Source organism: Dendrobates tinctorius, unplaced genomic scaffold (genome assembly GCF_039654945.1).
Source record: "Dendrobates tinctorius isolate UK_male_01 unplaced genomic scaffold, ASM3965494v1 ptg000028l, whole genome shotgun sequence".
In the NCBI taxonomy this organism is placed as follows: domain Eukaryota; kingdom Metazoa; phylum Chordata; class Amphibia; order Anura; family Dendrobatidae; genus Dendrobates; species Dendrobates tinctorius.
In genome coordinates, this window is record NW_027361696.1 from 64,906,416 (window position 1) to 64,930,414 (window position 23,999).

General features: G+C 44.4%; 1 protein-coding gene across 2 annotated transcripts in view; it reads left to right on the forward strand.

Moving 5' to 3' along the window:
• Positions 1 to 367: 367 nt before the first annotated feature.
• BCL2L12 (BCL2 like 12) overlaps positions 368 to 23,999 on the forward strand; it is a 41,979-nt gene continuing 18,347 nt past the window's right edge. Inside the window, exon 1 of one of the 2 annotated variants that reach the window (XM_073570858.1) lies at positions 368 to 524. The gene's annotated coding sequence lies outside the window, so the exon portion shown is untranslated. The remainder of the gene's footprint in view (positions 525 to 23,999) is intronic. The other variant, XM_073570859.1, reaches the window with a different exon arrangement.

The window sequence follows — 23,999 nt, forward strand, 5'->3', positions numbered from 1 at the left end:
TTTGTGTTTTTTTCTTTATTTTTTAGGGGTTTTTTTTACTCCAAAAACTCCTCTAAAAATATTGTGGCCACAAAGTCTTGGCGGAAACGCCAAGTTTATGAGTTTTAGGAGGATTTTTCAGGATTCTTAATGAGGAAAACAGCACATATTTTGCAAATTTAAAGGGGTTGAGAATTACCCCTTTAAGGGATACTTAGTGGCTAACAGTTTATGAGAGCTCATGCTATGTCATTATAGTAAGAGCTCTCTGCTCTCCTCAGGACACGCTGGGACTTGTAGTCCCGCCACATCCTGCACAGCTAGAGAGAAGGAATCCTCGTCACCTCACCTCAGAAAGAAAGAAAACAAGTAACCCCACCTCCTCGTGACGTCAGAGCCCAACCCCACGGGGACAGATCGCGCAGGCGCAGTGCACTTGACTCTGGCAGAAGTTTTGCGGCTCATTGATGGTCTCGGTTCGGGAGGAGGACGGTCCGGTGTCCTCAGTCCTTGGTTCCCCGGAGCAGCTGCTGTGTGTGAGGCAGGTGGGTGCAGGCTGAGGTGATGGGGCGGGTCTTGTTTGGTCAGTCTACAACATTTGAAAGTTATGCGACTTTTACTTTGTTTTTGTAAATGGCGCAAATGATAATGATGTGAGAGCAGAGCGATGAGAAAAGATATTATAACTGAGGCTAATGCACACAATAGGCATTGAAACAGCCCTAGAACTAGCACTATATCTATAAGGGTATGTGCACAAGCAGCGGTTTTGGTCCTGCCGATCCGCAGCGGTTTCTGCCGCGTTGCACATTACCATTAAAATCAATGAAAAATGAAAATCGCTGTGCAGACGGTGCAGATTTATCTGCGTGGATTTGCTGCAGTTTCAAATCCGCAGCATGTCAATTCTTTGTGCGGATTCCGCCGCGGTTTGGCACCTTCTCCATGACGTGTGTCAACCCGCAGGCTAAACCGCAGAAAATCTGCAGATAAACCGCAGGTCTTTTGACAAATCCACGTGGAAAAATCCGCAGGACAATCCGCAGCGTGTGCACACACCCTTATAGTGTGTGTGGCGCCTCCTATCTCCTAGGGATCCACATTAGACTGTCAGGGAGCGGTCTTCGCTCCATCCCTTATCTGGGGCGAATGTTGTCTTTCCTTCCATACAGTTTATCTGCCTGGACTGGATACAAGTGAAATATTCAGGGTCAGGTCTGAGGAATGAAGAGAGAATTTCCATTCAATGACAGCAAGAATAAGGGTGTGTGCACTGCACACGCTGCGGATTGTGGTGCAGATTTTGTGAAATCCGCAGGTGAAACCGCAGGTCAAAAGACCTGCGGTTTTACCTGTGGATTGCTCTGCGGTTTTGCCCTGCGGTTTTTCATCTCAATGGAGGAGATGGCAAACCGCAGCAGAATCCGCAGAAAGAATTGACATGTCAATTCTTTCTGCGGATTGAAAACCACAGATAATCCGCGCGGAAAACTCCGCACCATCTGCACTGCGGTTTTTGACTCGCATAGGGAATCATTGTACTGTACACCGCAGCAAAAACTGCTGCGGAACCGCAGCAAAATCCGCAGCGTGTGCACACACTCTCAACGCCGCATCGCATCCACCTTGTTGGACTTATGATCTCCACCCCCCCCCCCCCCAAAAAAAAAAAAAAAAATCCAACATGCCCCCTGATTACTGGCTGCTGAAAATTGATCACCCGTATCAAAATCAGCTTTTCTCTGATGTGTATGTCAGGGGTTTTCAAGTTTACTCACCCTACCCTGGTCCAGCGGCAGACATATCCAGGGCAGTTGTTACCACCTTTCGTGTCTACTGCTTTCCTCATAGATTGTAAGCTTGCGAGCAGGGCCCTCATTCCTCTTGGTATTTGTTATGATCTATGTGATTATTGTTATGCTGTAATGTCTATTGTCTGTACAAGTCCCCTCTGAAATGTAAAGTGCTGCGGAATATGTCGGCGCTATAGAAATAAAATTTATTATTGGTGCAACCTGTGCGGTCGCATAGGGGCCCAACAGGTATTGGGGTCCGCGGCTAACTCCAATCAGGTGCAATTTTTGCAAGTGGCTGAGACTGTAGTGTTGATGTCATGATGACAGTGCCATGGCCATCAGTGAGGTCAGAAGAACTGAGTGGCTCTTGCTGTTTACTTGCTTGGAGCTCAGTGATTGTCTGCAGCGCAGTCAACAATGACACACTGTAAGCAGCAGAAACTCAGAACTGGACCAGGGTGGGTGAGCAAAACCTGTTTGTTTTTTAAACATTGGTTTTCTAAAATTGAATACCCCCCTATAAGACTAAGTACCTTTGACGATCACCGAGTTTCCCCTTTTTAGGGTATGTTCACCTGTCTGATCCTTCTGCTCCAGCTGGACGGCCGATCCTGCTACATTTTACAGGTCAACTTTTCACCGGTGTGTATAGGGGCCCTTTATAAATCTGTTTTTTTTTGCATAACCTGTCATTAATCTAATCAGATTTTTACTAAAGTGATCTCTGAGTCATGCTGAGGGCTTTGAGCTCTTCCATCATTGAAAATCCATGTCAAAACCTTTCCCACTGTGAATTTTCCTCTAAAGGGCCTGTCACACTAAGCGATATTGCTAGCGATATCGCCGTGTGTGATACCTACAACCCACTGGTTATCGCTGATCGCGCGAGAACGTCCTGGACTGTTTCTCATCATCAGCTTCCTGCTGGGCTTCCTGTGGAGAGACGAGCGACGCGTGGAGCCGGGCGGGAGGACGCAGGATCGCCTAGTGTGACAGGTAAGTAGCGACCCCCGTCCCCAGCGATGTCGCTGGTGAGATCTGCCTGTGTGGCAGCTCACTAGCGACCACTTAGCGATGTACCAGCGATCCTGACCGCGTCATATCGCTGGTCGGGATCGCTGGTACATCGCTAAGTGTGACAGTACCTTAATATGAGATGGTCTGCAGCGGTCAAAGCAATTGTAGCTGTCAGTCAACAAAATGTGTCTGTCTTCTTTTTTCCCCCTCTTGTGGTTTACAGTCATTCAGATAGGCTTTTACTTATGCACATCAGCCAATATACTTGGGAGAAGCTGCAGTGTAAGGGTATGTGCACACGTAGTTTTTTGGGTGTGCGGATTTTGGAGAGAAAACCGCAGGTAAATCTGCAGGACAAAAGTCCTGCGGTTTTAGGGTATGTGCACACTTTGCGGTTTCTGCTGCGTTTCCGCAGCGTTTTTGGCTCTGCAGAAACGCAGCAGATTCTGCTGCGTTGTACAGTACCTTTATTTCCTATGGAAATAAAAAAAAGCTGTGCACATGCTGCGTTTTTTTCCGCGCGGTTTTGCTGCGGTTTTCAAAACGCAGCATGTCAATTGTTTGGTGCAGAAACGCTGCGGTTTTACACCTCATCCATTATGAGATGTAAACCGCAGGGCAAAACCGCAGAAAAAACGCAGATAATCCGCAGAAAAACCGCAGCACTTTGTCCTGCGGATTTCCTGCAGTTTTCTCTACAAAATCCGCAGAGACAAAAAACTATGTGTGCACATACCCTTACACCTCATAATTGATGAGGTGTAAAACCGCAGCGTTTCTGCACCAAACAATTGACATGCTGCGGATTGTAAACCGAAACAATTGACATGCTGCGGATTGTAAACCGCAGCAAAACCACGCGGAAAAATCCGCAGCATGTGCACTGCGTTTTTTTTTTCCACTGAAAATAAAGGTACTGTACAACGCAGCAGATTTCACTACATGTGCACATACCCTCAGGCTATGTGCACACGCTGCAGATTCTGCTGCGGATTTGGCCTCTGCGGATCTGCAGCAGTTCTGCAGACAGTGTACAGAACCATGTAAGTCTATGGGATTTACAATCCACAGTGCACATGCTGCAGTTTTTTCATTGCGGAAAAGCTGCGGTTTTAAATCCGCAGGAAAAAATTGACATGTCAATTCTTCCTGCGGATTCCGCTGCGGTTTGCCACCTACTCCGTTATCCAGGTGTCATACCGCAGGGGAAAACCGCTGGCCAATCCGCAGGTCACTTTACCTACGGTTTTACCTGCGGATCCGCACAGAAAAATCCGCTGGTGAATCCGCAGCGTGTGCACATAGCCTCAAGCATGGAGGGGTTACTCTCTCTTGAGAAATGACACGACTTATGACTTTTCTGCGCAGTCTTTAATATGTGACTAATTAATTCAATGAGCAGGTTGACAGTTTTTACAGGCTGTGACATCCCTGTATGAACCCGGCTTGTAAAAAAAAAAATGATATTGTCGTGTCAATGAGTACTAGAAATAAAACAAGGGAGTGGGCGGCACTTGTAGGCTGGGGTCCGCAGCTTTTATCACAGCCTGTATTTCTACACCAGCGTTGCCATTAATTTTGATCACTGGCGACGCTCCGAGCCCCCTCGTATAACCTACACTCTTTGTCGTCTCCTATTTTTCAGTATGGAAAGGTGCCACATTATCAGTTTGATAGAAGTGACTCGCTGCTTCAGAGTTTGCCTTTGGGGCTTTTACCTATTTGTAGACCTGTCACTTGCCTCATGCCATTACTGTAAAGGTACCGTTACACTTAGCGATGCACCAGCAATCCCGACAACGATATGGATCGCTGGTGCATCGCTAAGTGGTCGCTAGTGAGCTGCCACACAGGCCGATCTCACCAGCGACATAGCAGGGGTCGGGGGTCGCTACTTACCTGTCAGACGAGGCGATCCTGATGTCCTCCCGCCCACGTCCACGCGTCGCTCGTCTCCACAGCAGGAAGCTGACGACGAGAAACGGCCCAGGATGTTCTCGCGCGATCAGCGATAACCAGCGGGGGAGCGGTCGAGGTATCACACATAGTGATATCACTATAACGTCACAAAAACCAGTGACTTTATAGTGATACTGCTAGCGATATCGCTTAGTGTGACAGGCCCTTTACATTTTGATATTTACTAATATTGATAAATCTGATTCTAAATGTAAATATTTACTGTTTCCTAGATATTGATAGTTTAAGTCTCACTCACACATTGGATTTTCGCTTCCGCGATCTTCACGGGTAGCACTCGTACCTGTGATAGTCAATAGGGCCATTCACACTTCCTCGGAGACGTGTCTAAGTTTCATCCGAGGGTCGGCAATGCAAGTCGAGTCCGTGAAAAAAAATCAGAGACACTTGGATGACATCTGAGTGCGGTCCGATTTTCATGGACTTTCAGAATTGTTTTTCTTTCCTGAGATGACACTCAGACCACACTCATCGTACGTGTAAAAACCGGATGTCTGAATGAGCCCTTAGATGTCACTCCTCACTGTACTAGAACATAACATTCGTTTTCTTACACGCTGCGTGCTCTTGCTGTGTAGACACGGGTGTGACCCTGTAGTAAAGTATCAGGTTGCACAGTGTGATGGACTTAGGAATTTAGTCATATACTGGCGTCACAAAGGAACAAACAAACAATGTATTTTATTTCTGGTGTTCATCATGTATCACTCAGAGCTGCAACATTGTCAGTGCTACAGTCACAAGATTCCATGCTAGACTTCTGAGGAAGGGTCACTCTCTGTATTAGTACCGTGTCATCGGTGGTTTTCATGCACAGATACAGAAGTAACAAGGTGTCTCCTAGCCTTTGCAGTGTTAAACATGGACTGTACACTGACGCCATCCGCGTGCTGTTCGTGTTTTCCACGGACCCTTTTAGGAACTTTATTCAATCGTCCTGTCGGGGAAAAAAACGGACATGTGAAATGCGGCATAGACTATACTATATCATGTTCTATTCATGAATCAGTGATGGAACGCGGACGTCTGAATGACGACTTATAGGGATTTTTTCCGATCTCCGAAAGTGATGAGCCGACTTCTGACAACGTAGTGGTGAAGTGCTACGTACTCTTCGCGGGTTCTCCCTTTAATCTCAGCATCCCAACCACCTGACCGCACAAGAAACCGCCACGCGGTGCATTCAGTAAGTGTATAAGGACGAGCTGCAGTTTCCTGCACAGCGGCGCCCCAGGACGCCGAGCTTTTAAAAATCAGGAGAAGCCACGTGTCCTTCATTCTCAGAATCAGTGTCAGTCTCAGAAATCGCTGATCATAATGTGATATCAGATCCTAGTATTATTGCATAAGTTTGGAAGAAAAAAAACGTCTGAAAGGAAATTTCCGCCAAACGCCATCCTATAGTAACGAGTTCTTCCTGCGCTTTGAAACAATGGAATTCAAGGACAAGAAAATGAAGAACATGTTTATTACCTTGCAAAACATCGGATTGCACTCAGACCAATTTTATTCTATGGGGCCGCGTACAGTACAGTACATGTCAGAATTTTTCCACTCAAAGAGCCAGTCCAAGGAAAAAAATCTCTGCATGCCCAAGTTTGATCTGATATTGCATCGGACTGCACTTGGATGACACCAGAGTGCAGTCTGATTTCAACGGACTGACACAATGGAAAATTCTTTTTTTCCTCCATCTTCTCCTCATCCGAGAGAATCAGAGCACACTGTGATCAGTGTGATTTTTTTTTTTTTTTTTTTCCCCTTAATCGACCCGGTTCTCTTGGATGAGAAAATATGATTGTCTGCACCCACCCTTAGTCTTGTCTCTGGGCTGTAGTGTTGGAATGTCTGCACCCGCCCTTAGTCTTGTCTCTGGGCTGTAGTGTTGGAACAGGCTTTAGGGTATGTGCACACGTTGCGGATCCGCTGCAGATCCGCAAGGGATTTACAGTACAATGATAACCTATGGGAAGAAAAAATTCGCTGTGCACTTGCTGCGGAAAATTCCGCACGGAATCCGCAGCGGTTCACTTTCCGCAGCATGTCAATTCTTTGTGCGGATTCCACAGCGTTTTCACACCCATTCCATTATAGGAATCCGCAGGTGTAAAAACGCAGGCCCAATCCACACAAAGACCACAATAAATCCGCAGGAAATCCGCATGAGGTTGTGTGCACACGCTGCGGATTGTCCTGCGGATTTGTCCGCCTGTGGTTTGCCCCTGCGGTTTGACACTTGCCATGGAGCGGGTGCCAAACCACACCAAATCAGCACGGAAAAATCTGCACCGCCTGCACTGCAGTTTTTCATTTCCATTGATTGTAATGGTACTGTACTCTGCAGCAGAATCCACAGCGTGTGCACACACCCTAAAACACGCTGATTTTGACCTGCGGATTCTGCCAAGAGATGCAGATTCCGCGCTGAAAAATCCGCACAGCATTCCACAACGTGTACACACACCCTTAAGGGTGTGTGCACACGTTGCAGATTCTGCTGTGGAATTTTCCAGCCAGATTTTGCTAAATCCGCAGGTAAAATGACCAGCGTTTTACCTGCAGATTTATGGTATGTGCACACGGTGCAGATTCTGCTGCGGGTCCGCAGCAGAATTTGCTGCTTTGTACAGTACCATTATCTCCTATGGAAAATGGAAATCGCAGTGCAGATGGTGCGGAATTTTCCGCACAGTTTTTGCTGCAGTTTCTAAACCGCAGAAAGAATTGACATGTCATTCTTTTCTGTGGATTCCGCTGCGGTTTACCATATCCTCCATTGTAGAGGTGATAAACCGCAGGGCAAAACCTGCAAAATCCAGGCGGAAAAATCCGCAGACCAATCCGCAATCCAACTCGCCTGCGTTTTTTTTCCCCGCGGAACCGCAGGTAAAGTGACCTGCGGTTTGGCCTGCAGTTCTTCCCTGCGGTTTCACATTTCTACTATGTTAAAGGTGTGAAACCGCAGCGGAATCCGCAGAAACAATTGACATGCTGCGGAAAAAAAAAGCGTGGAAAAAAACGCAGCATGAGCACAGCGGTTTTGAAAACCCATAGGGTTACATGGTACTGTACCATGTCTGCGGAACTGCTGCGGTTCCACAGGGCAAAAACCGCAGCGTGTGCACATAGCCTAAGTGCAGTTTTTGTGCGGATTTCCCCTGCAGTTTTACACCTGCGGATTTCTATAATGGAGCAGATGTAGAACTACACAAAAGTGACATGCTGCAGTTTTAAATCCGCACCAAATCTGTGCGGAAAAATCTGCAGCTTGTGCACAGCGTTTTTTGTTTTACTTGGCCTTAAATGGCACTGTACATCACTTGCAGTTCTGCAGGGCCAAATCTGCTACAGAGCTGCAGAAGAATCCGCACCGTGTGCACATACCTTTAGAGGGAGTATGAGGTTAGGAAAAAAGTGTGCCTCTCGTGTTCATTGGCTATGTGTTGAATTGTTTTGAATGGAGCTGAACTGCGAAACCATGCTCGGCCAGTGGACAAAGGGGGCGCTATTTCTCAAAGTCAACCTTTTTATGCATTCCAGACCATCATGCAAAGCACAATGTGTAGACCTTTTTGGATAGGTCACTGGTCTGTTTACTTAGATCTATAATGCTCGAAGCCATGTTCAAACAATGATGTTTTGCAAACTGTGCCATTATATATTTTTTTAGACCATTTCTTGGAATTAACTATGTGCACAAAATCCGGACCAATGACATTCCTGAGCAGAGAGGGTTCTGCGGTAGAAAAGGTCCTCTACGTGTTGTACCTGCATAGAGATAATGGCCATGAATATTTGTCCTCTTTGAAAAAAATTGTAGGCCCTTTGCAAACAATTCTTTGTATACAACTCCTATGTGTCACAATTACAAATTAATAATCCTCAACAATTGGGGTTTCTTCTAGATTTTGATTTACCTGTCCAACTCCATAGATCTGTGACCAATCCATGGCAGAAATTGACATGCCGTGGATATGTTCAAAGCTCATCTGCTTGGCTTCTACCATATCTTGGCAAAAATTGGGATAGAAAATCTGCAGCAATTCCAGTATATGTAATTGTACTTTTAAGGTAAATTGTTTGCATGCAGGGTGTATATGCAGCAGAAATTGGTCTGCATTAATTTTCTATGATACAGTCATATGTAAAAGTTTGAGCACCCCTATTAATGTTAACCTTTTTTCTTTATAACAATTTCGGTTTTTGCAACAGCTATTTCAGTTTCATATATCTAATTACTGATGGACTCAGTTATATTTCTGGATTCAAATGAGGTTTATTGTACTAACAGAAAATGTGCAATCTGCATTTAAACAAAATTTGACCGGTGCAAAAGTATGGGCACACTTATCATTTTCTTGATTTGAACACTCCTAACTACTTTTTTTCTGACTTCCTGAAGCACTAAATTGGTTTTGTAACCTCATTGAGCTTTGAACTTCATAGCCAGGTGTATCAAATCATGAGAAAAGGTATTTAAGGTGGCCACTTGCAAGTAGTTCTCCTATTTGATTCTCCTATGAAGAGTGGCATCATGGGCTCCTCAAAACAACTCTCAAATGATCTGAAAACCAAGATTATTCAACATAGCTTTTCAGGGGAAGGATACAAAAAGTTGTCTCAGAGATTTAACCTGTCAGTTTCCACTGTGAGGAACATAGTAAGGAAATGGAAGAACACAGGTACAGTTTTTGTTAAGCCCAGAAGTGGCAGGCCAAGAAAAATATCAGAAAGGCAGAGAAGAAGAATGGTGAGAACAGTCAAGGACAATCCACAGACCACCTCCAAAGACCTGCAGCATCATCTTGCTGCAGATGGTGTCACTGTGCATCGGTCAACAATACAGCGCACTTTGCACAAGGAGAAGCTGTATGGGAGAGTGATGCGAAAGAAGCCGTTTCTGCAAGCACGCCACAAACAGAGTCGCCTGAGGTATGCAAAAGCACATTTGGACAAGCCAGTTACATTTTGGAAGAAGGTCCTGTGGACTGATGAAACAAAGATTGAGTTGTTTGGTCATACAAAAAGGCGTTATGCATGGAGGCTAAAAAACACAGCATTCCAAGAAAAACACTTGCTACCCACAGTAAAATTTGGTGGAGGTTCCATCATGCTTTGGGGCTGTGTGGCCAATGCCGGCACCGGGAATCTTGTTAAAGCTGAGGGTCGCATGGATTCAACTCAGTATCAGCAGATTCTTGACAATAATGTGCAAGAATCAGTGACGAAGTTGAAGTTACGCAGGGGATGGATATTTCAGCAAGACAATGATCCAAAACACCGCTCCAAATCTACTCAGGCATTCATGCAGAGGAACAATTACAATGTTCTGGAATGGCCATCCCAGTCCCCAGACTTGAATATCATTGATCATCTGTGGATGATTTGAAGCGGGCTGTCCATGCTCGGCGACCATCAAACTTAACTGAACTGGAATTGTTTTGTAAACAGGAATGGTCACAAATACCTTCATCCAGGATCCAGGAACTCATTAATAGCTACAGGAAGCAACTAGAGGCTGTTATTTTTGCAAAAGGAGGATCTACAAAATATTAATGTCACTTTTATGTTGAGGTGCCCATACTTTTGCACCGGACAAATTTTGTTTAAATGCAGATTGCACATTTTCTGTTAGTACAATAAACCTCATTTGAATCCAGAAATATAACTGAGTCCATCAGTAATTAGATATATGAAACTGAAATAGCTGTTGCAAAAACCAAAATTGTTATAAAGAAAAAAGGTTAACATTAATAGGGGTGCCCAAACTTTTACATATGACTGTACCATCACTCTGATGAGATCTTGCCTAAGGCCAGGGTCACACTAGCGAGGAATACGGACGAGTGAGGCGTAAAAACCACGCATTGCACACGGACCAATGATTCTCTATGGGGTAGCTCCCATCAGCCGTATATTTCTCACGCGTATTTTACGGTCCGTGCCAGTCGCAGCATGCTGTGATTGGCAGCGTACTACGCCCGTAATACGCCAATGCAAGTCTAAGGGTGCGCAAAAACAACGCATTACACACGGACCACACGTGTGACTTGCGAGAAATATGCAGGATTTTGGCAGGTGACAGGAAATTGGCCAATCCATCATCAGGAAGCCTAGACATGCAAATGAGCTCAAAAAGCGCTCCAGACATCCAGGAAGTACGCCTCCACGGAGTACAGCATCATGGCACCCTACTACCTCAATGTGGCGATGCTTATTGTATTAGTGCAGGAGTGGCTGGAAATCTGGGACCAACGTGGTGCCCATTATGCCAACCGGGCAAGAAAGGAGGCGTCATGGAGGCGCATATGTTGCCAGATGTTCAACGATTTTGGTAATCGGCCACGTGAGAAGCAGCGGCAAATGAGTAAGTACAACCCAAAAATTGAAGATTACCTCCCATCAAAAATGGCTTTTGGAATAAGGCCCCCCCCCTTCCTTCCTGTGCTTGGCCTTTTTGCCTCTTGAGGCCTGTAGATTTTTATTTGAACCATTGTTTTACCCGGACATAATTGGTCCCTGTCCACAAGCTCCTCCTCCTCCTAGGCAAAAAATGTAAGAGTAGTTACTTGACCCCTGAGCTATTGTGACCCTGTGTATCTGGCCTGGATGCCCCAATTATATATGCCACCCTGGGTAGAAAGCACACCCTAGAAGGCCACATGACTAGGCTACTTATTGAAAATTTTATTTAGCAAATATGTGAAATTTAGAATATTTCCTGTCACATTGCAGTTGAAGATGTGATGAGATGCTGGCGCAGCATCCGAGACCATTACAGGCGGGAACGTCAGCAACGGGCCAGGAGTGGGGATGCGGGCCACAAAAAGCAAAAATATACAGTGGGGCAAAAAAGTATTTAGTCAGTCAGCAATAGTGCAAGTTCCACCACTTAAAAAGATGAGAGGCGTCTGTAATTTACATCATAGGTAGACCTCAACTATGGGAGACTAACTGAGAAAAAAAAATCCAGAAAATCACATTGTTTTTTTTTCATTTGATTTGCATATTATGGTGGAAAATAAGTATTTGGTCAGAAACAAAATTTCATCTCAATACTTTGTGATATATCCTTTGTTGGCAATGACAGAGGTCAAACGTTTTCTGTAAGTCTTCACAAGGTTGCCACACACTGTTGTTGGTATGTTGGCCCATTCCTCCATGCAGATCTCCTCTAGAGCAGTGATGTTTTTGGCTTTTCGCTTGGCAACACGGACTTTCAACTCCCTCCAAAGGTTTTCTATAGGGTTGAGATCTGGAGACTGGCTAGGCCACTCCAGGACCTTGAAATGCTTCTTACGAAGCCACTCCTTCGTTGCCCTGGCTGTGTGCTTTGGATCATTGTCATGTTGAAAGACCCAGCCACGTTTCATCTGCAATGCCCTTGCTGATGGAAGGAGGTTTGCACTCAAAATCTCACGATACATGGCCCCATTCATTCTTTCATGTACCCGGATCAGTCGTCCTGGCCCCTTTGCAGAGAAACAACCCCAAAGCATGATGTTTCCACCACCATGCTTTACAGTAGGTATGGTGTTTGATGGATGCAACTCAGTATTCTTTTTCCTCCAAACAAGACAAGTTGTGTTTCTACCAAACAGTTCCAGTTTGGTTTCATCAGACCACAGGACATTCTCCCAAAACTCCTCTGGATCATCCAAATGCTCTCTAGCAAACTTCAGACGGGCCCTGACATGTACAGGCTTAAGCAGTAGGACACATCTGGCACTGCAGGATCTGAGTCCATGGTGGCGTAGTGTGTTACTTATGGTAGGCCTTGTTACATTGGTCCCAGCTCTCTGCAGTTCATTCACTAGGTCCCCCCGCGTGGTTCTGGGATTTTTGCTCACCGTTCTTGTGATCATTCTGACCCCACGGGGTGGGATTTTGCGTGGAGCACCAGATCGAGGGAGATTATCAGTGGTCTTGTATGTCTTCCATTTTCTAATTATTGCTCCCACAGTTGATTTCTTCACTCCAAGCTGGTTGGCTATTGCAGATTCAGTCTTCCCAGCCTGGTGTAGGGCTACAATTTTGTTTCTGGTGTCCTTTGACAGCTCTTTGGTCTTCACCATAGTGGAGTTTGGAGTCAAACTGTTTGAGGGTGTGCACAGGTGTCTTTTTATACTGATAACAAGTTTAAACAGGTGCCATTACTACAGGTAATGAGTGGAGGAAAGAGGAGACTCTTAAAGAAGAAGTTACAGGTCTGTGAGAGCCAGAAATCTTGTTTGCTTGTTTCTGACCAACTTATTTTCCACCATAATATGCAAATCAAATGAAAAAAAAAAACCAGACAATGTGATTTTCTGGATTTTTTTTTTCTCAGTTTGTCTCCCATAGTTGAGGTCTACCTATGATGTAAATTACAGACGCCTCTCATCTTTTTAAGTGGTGGAACTTGCACTATTGCTGACTGACTAAATACTTTTTTGCCCCACTGTATATATTATGATCGCCTCTCCTTCCTCGCTCCTATTCTGGATCTGAGACCGTAAGTAGATATCTCACACCACATTACACAGATACTTTACAGGGACAAAACTAATGTTTTTTGTTTCGTCTATTTTATATTTCATAACAGAACTCAGTCTAACCTTATGGAAAGGGAAACTGGGTCAGATACAGAGCCCATCATCGATCCTGTGGCTGGAGGGGAAGAGGTGGCTGGTCCATCTTCTCCCCATCCAGGAAGCATGGGTCAAGTTTCTTCTCCTGATCACCCTGCGCCTGCCCTTGCATGTGGATCTGCACCACAAACCCACCACCAGGACCACATCCACAAGCAGGACCGTCCGCCATACAGGATGATCAGGGCAACACCAGCAGCAGCCCAACTGCCCAGCTACAGGGCTCCCCACAGCCTGCTGGACCATCCCGGCGAGGAAGAAGAAGGTGCCAGATTCCTGCCCAAGATACCCGTACAAATGTTGACACAGGGGTGCACTCAACTGTCTTGCTAGTAATGATGATGGGTAGGAGGCGTACTCACGCAGCCTGGCCTGTTGTCTTCCCTGTGAGGTGAGGCTACGTATTCGAGAATGTTTTCAGATCCTGCTTGACGCAAGCACACACCCCAATACCCCATATGAGTTATTTGAATATCTGGAGAGGTGGCAGCTTTGCCCAAGGAATCCGATGCTCCTTAGACCACACACACACATGCTTGCTCAGTCAGGCTCTGAGGATCCTCCAACACGTGGGCCTACACCTCACCCCCTTCCTCCCCCTACCCAACCTTGCCCACAGCAGCCACATATGTCTGCCTCTAGCTAACCTCACCAACATGGCCACTTGTTCCCACCCAGTGTTGGAGGCTGGTCCCAACCTGGTTGGGGATGACATGGCTATTTTGGTGGGTATGAGCCACGGGCCTACCAGCCCCAACAGGAGGCCCCTCTCCAGTATCAGTCTGCCCAGTACTCACCACAATCACAGGAGCCAGTACACTACCCACATCATGGGCAACAGTATGCCCCCACACAGGGCGATGGCCAAGTTGGGTAAAATAGCCAGCAGCAAACACAGGCTGGTCTTCTGCCTTCTCCTCCCCTGACCTACCACCATTTGTAATGTTGGAATATTGTTTTTGCTATTTTTTTGTTTTATTTTTTTTGTTCCGCAAATGTGTTTCTAACTTTTAAAAATCTGCAAAAAGGCCACTTTGTGCCATTGCCACATTTACCATATGGCAATAATATGGTGTGAAAAACCCCCCAAAAAATTGGCAACAGTAAAAATTTCTCAACACAATTTATGTCTCTGTCTCAGTTATGCAAAAAGTTCACAACATACGCTTACCAAGGCAATTACAAAGTGAGAGAAACCATAAGGGGATGAAAAATATATATTTACACAGACAAAAAGCAAAAATTTATAACAGACACAGCATGCTCTTGCCAAGAATTTTCCCCCTCAGGTGACATAAAATAGTTTGTGAAAATATCACGCTCTTTGAGACCAGAGAGCGGTCTACGTTGAGGGCTCATATGTGGTCTCGCCCTACGCACATTGTCCGACCCACACACAACACCAGCAGAAGAAGAACAATCATGTATCCTGGTGAAGTTATGAAGAACGACACATGCTTTTATAACTTCATTCACATTTTGCTCACTCAGCTGAATGGCAGACTGGAGTACCCGCCATTTGGCACAAAGAATGCCAAAGGAACACTCCAGTCGCCGAACACGTGATAGGCGCAAGTTAAAAATTCTGCTCCGGTGGTCCAGATTGCGCCGGGGATATGGCTTCATTACATGGCGTGTTAATGGAAGCGCCTCATCTGCCACAAGGACATAAGGGACTGATTCTTGAGTTGAGCCTGGTAGCTGGCATGGTGGTGGTAGATCAAAATGGTTGGTGCATAGCTGCCAACCCATAATGTAAGAATTGAAGTCTCCCGTCCTGCCATAGGCCCCAATGTCGACAATTATAAACTTGTATTGAGGGTCGGCCAGAGCCAACAATACAACAGAAAAGTATTGCTTATAATTGAAGAATTGGGAGCCAGAGTTCGGCGGCTTACGCACACGGATATGTTTCCCATCAAGGGCCCCAATACAATTTGGAAACTGGCATTGCTCCTCAAAGTCCCTTGAGATCCTCAACCAGTCTTCCATCCTGGGCTCGGGCATGACGAGTTGATGTAGTCTTGACCAGATTTCACTACACGTCGACCTGACTATGCCAGAAATGGTCGATCTTCCAAAGAGAAACTCATGGTGGAGGGCGGCATAAGACAGGCCAGTGGACAGGAAGCTGGAGAACAACAGAAATGGAACATTTAGAATCCAAAAATGAGAGAACCAGCTACATACATACCAAACATGTTCTTTTTTTCCAGATCTACTGACACACATTTTTTTCAAGCATAATGACTATGTGATATTCAGTACATATTACACATAACATTCTGGTCTGTAAGTTTAAATGTATCTGGACCAAGATGAGGCCAAAAAAATGAGCCCAAATAAGAAAATACACATACTTTTGGCAACACATCATGAACATAGAGAATGTGGTTTTGTAGTACACACCGTAATGTGAGTAGAAGTCGCTCCTCTGCAGATATAGCTTTGCACATCCTTGTGTCCTGAAAGGTTATCCCAGGGCGCACTGTCTCCAAGAGTAGATCAAATATTGCAAGGCTCATGGGACAGTATTGAAAAATTTTTTCCGGATGATCCCGCAGAGAAGAATAGAGCCGGTGGAAATGACCTCTTGTGAGTCGTTGCCTCAAAAGTGGATGGACCCACATTTGTCTCCTCGTCCGCGGATCCACAATCACTGTGTATGGCTGGCGAAAGCGGTGTGACAAAAGCGAGTGGAAGAGAACCTGCTCAGTTGTGTTGAAACTCACTGTCATGTTGGCCATACAACACCAACACACCTAGTCAAGGTAAGGTCAAAAATGGACAGAATGGAGGCAGCCACCTGTTACAGAGCCAATAAATAGGGAGTAAGCTAATGATTTAAATAGTTTGCAGGCCTCAAAACCGTTAAATGTTCATTTTGCAAGCGTGAGAGAAAATCATGCCCTACGGATTACATACGGATGCTTACATGCGCAAAATACGCGACCACACCCTGCTTACAGATGACATACAGTGCACTATTTAGGGGACATTTCTCCGTATTACGCATGTAAACTGCGGACCGTATTTTGCGTCGGTTAGTGTGACCCCGGCCTAAGTCTCATCTAAACGATGCACCAAAATGCTGAAGTGCAAATTGGAAATCCACAGCAAGCCAATTTACGCTGCAGATTCCTTAAATTTCAAGTTTTAACTGGTGTTCTGATTATGAAAAGAGCAGATTTGTGCATTCTTGGTCTTTGCTACATTAATTTTCAATGGAACCGCCAGAGAAAGCCAAGCACAGCAATCGGATATTTCCGTCAGTCCCCTTTGATAAAGAGTGAAGCAGAGGTCCTGTATGAACAACTCTGATCCATTCAAGTCCGCACAGTCCCGTTTGTTTTTTTTTTTTTTCTGGATTGTCGATGATCCACTGGTGGGACCTCTAAAGAGTAGCAAATTTTCTTTATCTTATGGGTAGGCGATAATTTGTGATTTAGGGGAAATCCCTCTAACCTTACATTTCACCCTTTGCAATGCATGGTTTGAAAGATGCAGAAAAGCTGTAACAAATCTGGACTTGGATGAAGATTTGCTGCAGAAAAATATGCACTTGTGAACACTGGTGGACATGGCCCCCGTGCAAGAACAATATATACAGTCCAATAATTCATCAGAATTCAAAATTTCACCTGCTTTGGAGATGGAAAATGGTTAAGCATAGTTTGCAGCAATATGTCCGCCTCTGTTTTGTGAACGTTTCCCAAGACCAATTCGTTTCCAGCCAGAAATTCCAGTTGGACAGGACATGAAGTAACACATGAAGGCATGATCCGTATCCAATCATGTAGACCCACACAACTGCATAGGAGCTGTAGGCAAAAAGTTAGATTTTGTTTTATTTCTTTTTGAACAATACTGTGCAAAGTTTTAGGCTTTTTTTTTTTTGGAGCAAAAGGGAAAGGAAAGCACATAATTTCCTTTTTTTTTTTTTTTTTTTCTTGTCTCCATTAGCTTGCAATCTGATTTTTTTTTTTTTTTTTTTTTTTGCTACCGTCTAAAAATGTTTAACACTGTAATCAGAGAGGACAAAGTATCATGATCAGGAAGTGTTTTCTTGGACAACTATGCAAAGTTCTTCTGTCATCAAGTCACACCCTTGATCATAAGCAAGGTCTTTCCTTGGCACTAAGACGTGATCTGTATCCAGTGAGTCAAGATACATTAACGACATGATCTGCACTTGTACAGTGGGAAAATCCCAAATTGCAATCCTCCAAGGCATCAGAAATGCTCCTGATGACGGAGAGGATTATTTTAGCGCCTCTTGAATATCACGGGCAAGTTACTGCCATGTGTTACTGTGGTCGAGGATCAGCACAAGTGTCATATATACTTGTATTTCCCACTAAATGACAATTCAGGAGCGTTTTTCTTAGTTGTCAGCATTGTGCAATCCCTCAAAATCATTCTTTAGAAAGGTCACGTTTACAGGAGGAACTGTACAATGTAGACTTCTAAGAACAAATCTTCCAGGATTGTTCTTCCCGAAAACAGACAGTTCCTTTGATTATACTCTGAGCCTCGGGCCCTTTTGTAAAGACTCCATTAACTTTTTTTTAACCCATTAACCCCCAAGGCTGGTTTGCACGTTCATGACCGGGCCAATTTTTACAATTCTGACCCCTGTCCCTTTATGAGGTAATAACTCTGAAACGTTTCCATGGATCCCGGTGATTCTGACATTGTTTTCTCGTGACATATTGTACTTCGTGTTAGGCTGTGTGCACACGCTGCGGATTAGGTGCGCATTCATCCGCGCGGATTTTGTAAAATCCGCAGGTCAAAATACCTGCGGTTTTACCTGCGGATTGCTCTGCGGTTTTTCATCTCCTCAATGGAGGAGATGGCAAACCGCAGCAGAATCCGCAGAAAGAATTGACATGTCAATTCTTTCTGCGGATTGAAAACCGCAGATAATCCGCGCGGAAAATTCCGCACCGTCTGCATTGCGGTTTTTGATTCCCATAGGGAATCATGGTACTGTACACCGCAGCAAAAACTGCTGCGGGTCCGCAGCGGCCAAATCCGCTGCGGAACCGCAGCAAAATCCGCAGCGTGTGCACACAGCCTTAGTGGTAAAATTTCATTCATATAACTTGTGTTTATTTGTGAAAAAAAAACCCGGAAATTTGGCAAAAATTTTGAAAATTTCGCAATTTTCCAACTTTCAATTTTTATGCCCTTAAATCACAGCGATACGGCACACAAAAAACTTAAGTAACATTTCCCACATGTTTACTTAACATCAGCACAATTTTGGAACCAAAATTTTTTTTTTTGTTAGGAAGTTATAAGGGTTAAAAGTTGACCAGCGATTTCTCATTTTTGCAACACCATTTTTTTTTTTTTTTTTTTCTTTTTTTTCTTTTTACGGACCACATCACATTTGAAGCCACTTTGAGGGGTCTATATGATAGAAAATACCCAAAAGTGACAACATTCTAAAAACTGCACCCCTTAAGGTGCTCAAAACCACATTCAAGAAGTTTATTAACCCTTCAGGTACTTCACAGGAATGTTTTGAATATTTAAAAAAAATGAACATTTAACTTTTTTTCACAAAAAAATAGTTCAGGTTCAATTTTTTTTATCTTACCAAGGGTAACAGGAGAAATTGGACTGGAAAAGTTATTGTGCAATTTGTCCTGAGTACGCTGATACCTGATATGTGGGGGGGACCACTGTTTCGGCGCATGACAGAGCTCAGAAGGGAAGGAGCGCCGTTTGACTTTTTCTTTTATATCAATAATTTTTATTAAGATTTTATATAAAACGGATTATACACCGCAACAAACATGCGGACAGTTGAAAAATTTGTCCTATAACAGCAGGACAATAAAATTCAAAGTAAAAACAGATAACAGCTGAAAATTCTGCATAGTAGGGTTAGAGGATACAATGTGCAACATAGGAAGCAAGGGTAGGGATGATGGGTAATAAGATCACAGGTCCACAAATCAGGACTGGAAGGACGAGAATTTGGACACCACCCAGGGGAACCAGCGATTCCTTATTTTATTTTTGGTAAACATATCTGAGGTCAGAAGGAGCTCATATTGGTAATGTTTATTGATTTTTTTTTTGGATAATTTTCAATTTAGAGGGGATAGTTATTTCTCTCCAGTGGTCTGCCAGACACATACGTGCTGCTATTAGAATGTGTGATACAATTGGTCTCAAATCGCCAGGGAATATATGTAAACCGATCCCCAAAACCACTAGCGGACCGCTCAAACTTCCAGCCAGGCCTGTAACTGAGGTAATAATGTTAGACACTTCTTCCCAAAAAGGCCGGATGAGCGGGCAATCCCACCACACGTGCCCTAGGGAACCAACACCCGAGCAGCCCTTCCAGCAGGATCGGGGATAGGAACCACGGAATTTGGAAATCTTCAGCGGAGTGTAATACCAGTCAAAGTGAACTTTCTTAAGCTGCTCAAGATGATTGATACAGGTGGAATATTTCTGCAAGTCGCCAGAAGCGGACCACCATTGGTCCGGGGTTGAGGAGAAAGCAAGAGCCCCTTCCCAGCGCCTCATATACGCTTGTTTAGGACCATTACCGGGGGAATTAAACACTTTATATACTACCTAGAGGCCGTGTTTTTGAGAGGAGGAAGAACTAAAAAACCGCTGTATTGGCGAGCAAACAGCATTATGGCAGGATAAGGGAAATACACATGAATTTAAAAAATGCCGAATTTGCAGGTACTGGTAGAAGTTATTTCTGTGAAGGCCAAATTCATCCATTAGGACAGAGAAAGGTTTCAACTCCTGAATTAAGAGGATATCTTTCATGACCACAATACCATTCCTCACCCAATTGCCTAACGTGAGGCCATCCACATGAAGCTCCGAGGCTCTAATAGAGAGAGACTCAAATTTAATCACCTGACGAGAAGAGACCAGATCAGACCAGTAAGAAAATGCCACTTTCATTGTCTGCAAGGGAAGAGAGGGGGCAAAGGAACCAAGCACTCGGGCCTCCAGTAGAAATCTCAAAGTCCCACGCAGGGCCAAGTATTTCTCCACAAGCACCCATTTGTGAGTACCAGAATCATCATACCACTCCCTTAACGCCTCTAGAACTGCTGCTTTATGGTACAAATAAAATTCGGGACCCCCAGACCACCATGTGAATAACTATAAAATAAGGTAGACATACCAACCCTAGGTTTCTTTCCTGCCCAAGTAAATCTGCTCACAACTGCCTGCAGAAGAGAGAGAAACCTCTTGGGGAACCTCAAGGGAAAACAACGGAATAAATACATTTTTGGTAGGAACATCATCTTAACTATCTGAATGCACGCCATCCAGGAAAGGGGTAAATGTATTTGATTGTCTATGTCCTTTCAAATGGAATCAAGCAGAGTATTAAAATTCTGTTTGACAATATTGGAAAGTTTACAAATCCTTAGTCCTAGGTACGAGAAGCTGTCCCGGGCCCAAGTATATGGGACAAGTGAAGAGATTCTATTTCTAACAGATGGTGGAACATTAACCGAGAAGAGAACCGATTTTCCTTCGTTTAGCTTGTAATATGAAATCTTAGAAAATTCAAGGAGAGCGTTTTTGATCCCTATCAATGATCTTTCACTATCGGTGCAAGAGAGAATTACATGGTCTTAATATAGACCGATCTTATGCTCTACAGGGCCTATTTTAACTCCAGAGATTTCCGGGTTGAGCCTAATGGACTCCGCCAGGGGCTCCATGACTAAAGCAAAAATTATAAGGGAAAGGGGGAAACCCTGGCGGGTCCCATTAGTCAGGTCAAATCTATCAGAATAGAAGCCAGCTGCACAGACCGAAGCATTTGGTTTTTTGTATAAGGCCATAATAGCACCCTTTATATTACCAGAGAAACCAAATGTGTCCAAAACGGCGTCCACATAGCCCCAGTGTACCCTGTTAAACGCTTTTTCCGCATCTAGAGACAGGAATACACCGGGGGTACCACTGGACTCAAGAAAATCCATCAAATCAATCACTTTTCTAGTGCCATCTCTAGCCTGCCTCCCTGGGACAAATCCCACTTGGTCAGGAGAGACCAGGGCCGGCAAAACTGAGAGGAGTCTATTAGCCCAGACTTTTGCATATAACTTCACATCACAATTCAAAAGAGAGGTCTGAAGTTACCAGGAGAGGTTGGAGGCTTCCCCGGTTTAAGAATAGTAGTGATTGTCGCAGCCAAGCTTTCAGATTGGATATCAGATGAGTCCCTCCATAGTGAGAACGTTCTAGCCAAAAATGGAGCCAACATGTGCGCAAACTGGCGGTAGTAAGAATTAGAAAAACCATCTGGCCCGGGGGCAGAAAGTCTCTTAGAGGATTTAATAACCCGAACTACTTCCTCCTCAGTAAGGGGGGCATTAAGAGCAGCCAGAGCCGTGGGGGAAAGTTTGGGCAAATTTAGTTTAGCAAGGAAAGAAGAAATTTCACCCTTCGTGGGCTGGTGTGTGTTTTAGGATCTGACTTGAGATTATATAGTTGGGAATAGTATTCTTTAAACTCACTAGCTATATGAGTAGGGTTTAAAACTTTGGACCCGTCGTGCTTAATCAAAAAGGGAATGGCCATCCGAGCCTCCCTTTTCTTCACTCGACTTGCTAGGACCCTACCGGCTTTATCACCCAAGCTATAGAATTTGGATTTAAGCTTTTTTAGATTTTTTTCATAGGAATACATCATAATTGATCTCAGCTGATCTCTCAGACCTCTAATAGAGTCAAGGAAAATGTCAGAGGGGTGGGCCTTGTTTGCCCTTTCCAGGAGCTGGAGTTTAGACAAAATATCATTAAATGTTTTTAACCTTTCCCTTTTCTCTATTGCTGCAATTTTGATGAGGACACCTCTTGCAAAGGCCTTATGGGCCGCCCAAAGAGTTTCATCCGAGACCATTTGATTATCATTAATGGCAAAAAATTCTTTTAATTGCCGAGCGATTTAATCTCTGGTATCTTGGTTAGTGAGGATATAATCATTCCCGTTTGACTTTTTCAATGCAAAATTGGCTGGAATTCAGATCGGACGCCATGTCACGTTTGGAGAGCCCCTGATGTACCTAAACAGTGGAAACCCCCCCACAAGTGACCGCATTTTGGAAACTGGACCCCCAAAGGAACTTATCTAGATATGTGGTGAGAACTTTGAACCCACAAGGGCTTCACAGAAGTTTATAACGTACAATTAAAAAATCATATTTTTTCCACAAAAATGATCTTTTCACCCCCAATTTTTATTTTCCCAAGGGTAATAGGACCCTAAGGCTGAGTGCAGACGTACTTTTTGGCCCTGCGGATTTTTCCGCGCAGAATGGAAAAAATCCGCAGGTCAAATGACCTGCTTTTTTCCTGCGGATTTCTTCCATTTTTCATGCGGTTTTCCATCGCGGTTTTCCCCCTGCGGATTTGGTGACAGGGGAGATGGAAAACCGCACAAAAGTAACATGCTGCGGATTTTGTACCGCGGGAAAACCGTGCGGAAAAATCCGCAGCGTCTGCACAGCGGTTTTTTTTTACATTGAGTTTAAGGCTACTGTACATCACAATGCGGATATGCAACATTTCTGCGCGGTAAAATCCGCTGCGGAACCGCTGCAGATCTGCATCGTGTGCACACAGCCTCAAAGTTATTGTGCAATTTGTCTTGAGTACGCTGATACCCCATATGTGGGTGTAAACGACTATTTGGGCGCATGGCAGAGTTCGGAAGGGAAGCAGCGACATTTGACTTTTTTGGCTGGAATTGAGATCGGACACCATGTCGCGTTTGGAAAACCCCTGATGTACCAAAACAGTGGAAACCCCCCAAAAATGACACCATTTTGGAAACTAGACCCCCCCCCCCCAAAGGAATTTATCTAGATGTGTGGTGCTTCACAGAAGTTTATAACGCCCGGGCATGAAAATAAAAAAATCGTATTTTTTCCACAAACATGATCATATAGTCCCTAATTTTTTTTATTTTCCCAAGGGTACCAGGAGAAAATGGACCCCAAAAGTTGTCCAATTTGTCCTGAGTACACTGATACCCCATATGTGGGAGAAAACTACTGTATGAGCACACGTCGGGGCTCGGAAGGGAAGTAGTGACGTTTTGGAAAGCAGACTTTGATGGAATGGTCTGTGGGTGTCATGTTGCCTTTGGAGAGCCCCTGATGTACCTAAAGAGTGGAAACCCCCCACAAATGACACCATTTTGGAAACTAGACCCCCTAAGGAACTTATCTAGATGTGTGGTGAGCACTTTGAACCCCCAAGGGCTTCACACAAGTTTATAATGCCCAGGCATGAAAATAAAAAAATCATATTTTTTTTTCCACAAAAATATTTTTGCCCCCAATTTTTTTTATTTTCCTAAGGGCAACAGGAGAAATAGGACCCCAAAAGTTTTTTTTGCAATTTGTCCTGAGTAGGCTGATACCCCATATGTGGGGGTAAAACACTGTTTGGTGCTTAGAAGGGAAGGAGCACCATTTGACTTTTTCAATGCAGAATTGGCTGGAATTGAGATCATATGCCATGTTGCGTTTGGAGAGCACCTGATGTGCCCAAACAGTGGAAACCCCCCCAATTCTAACTCC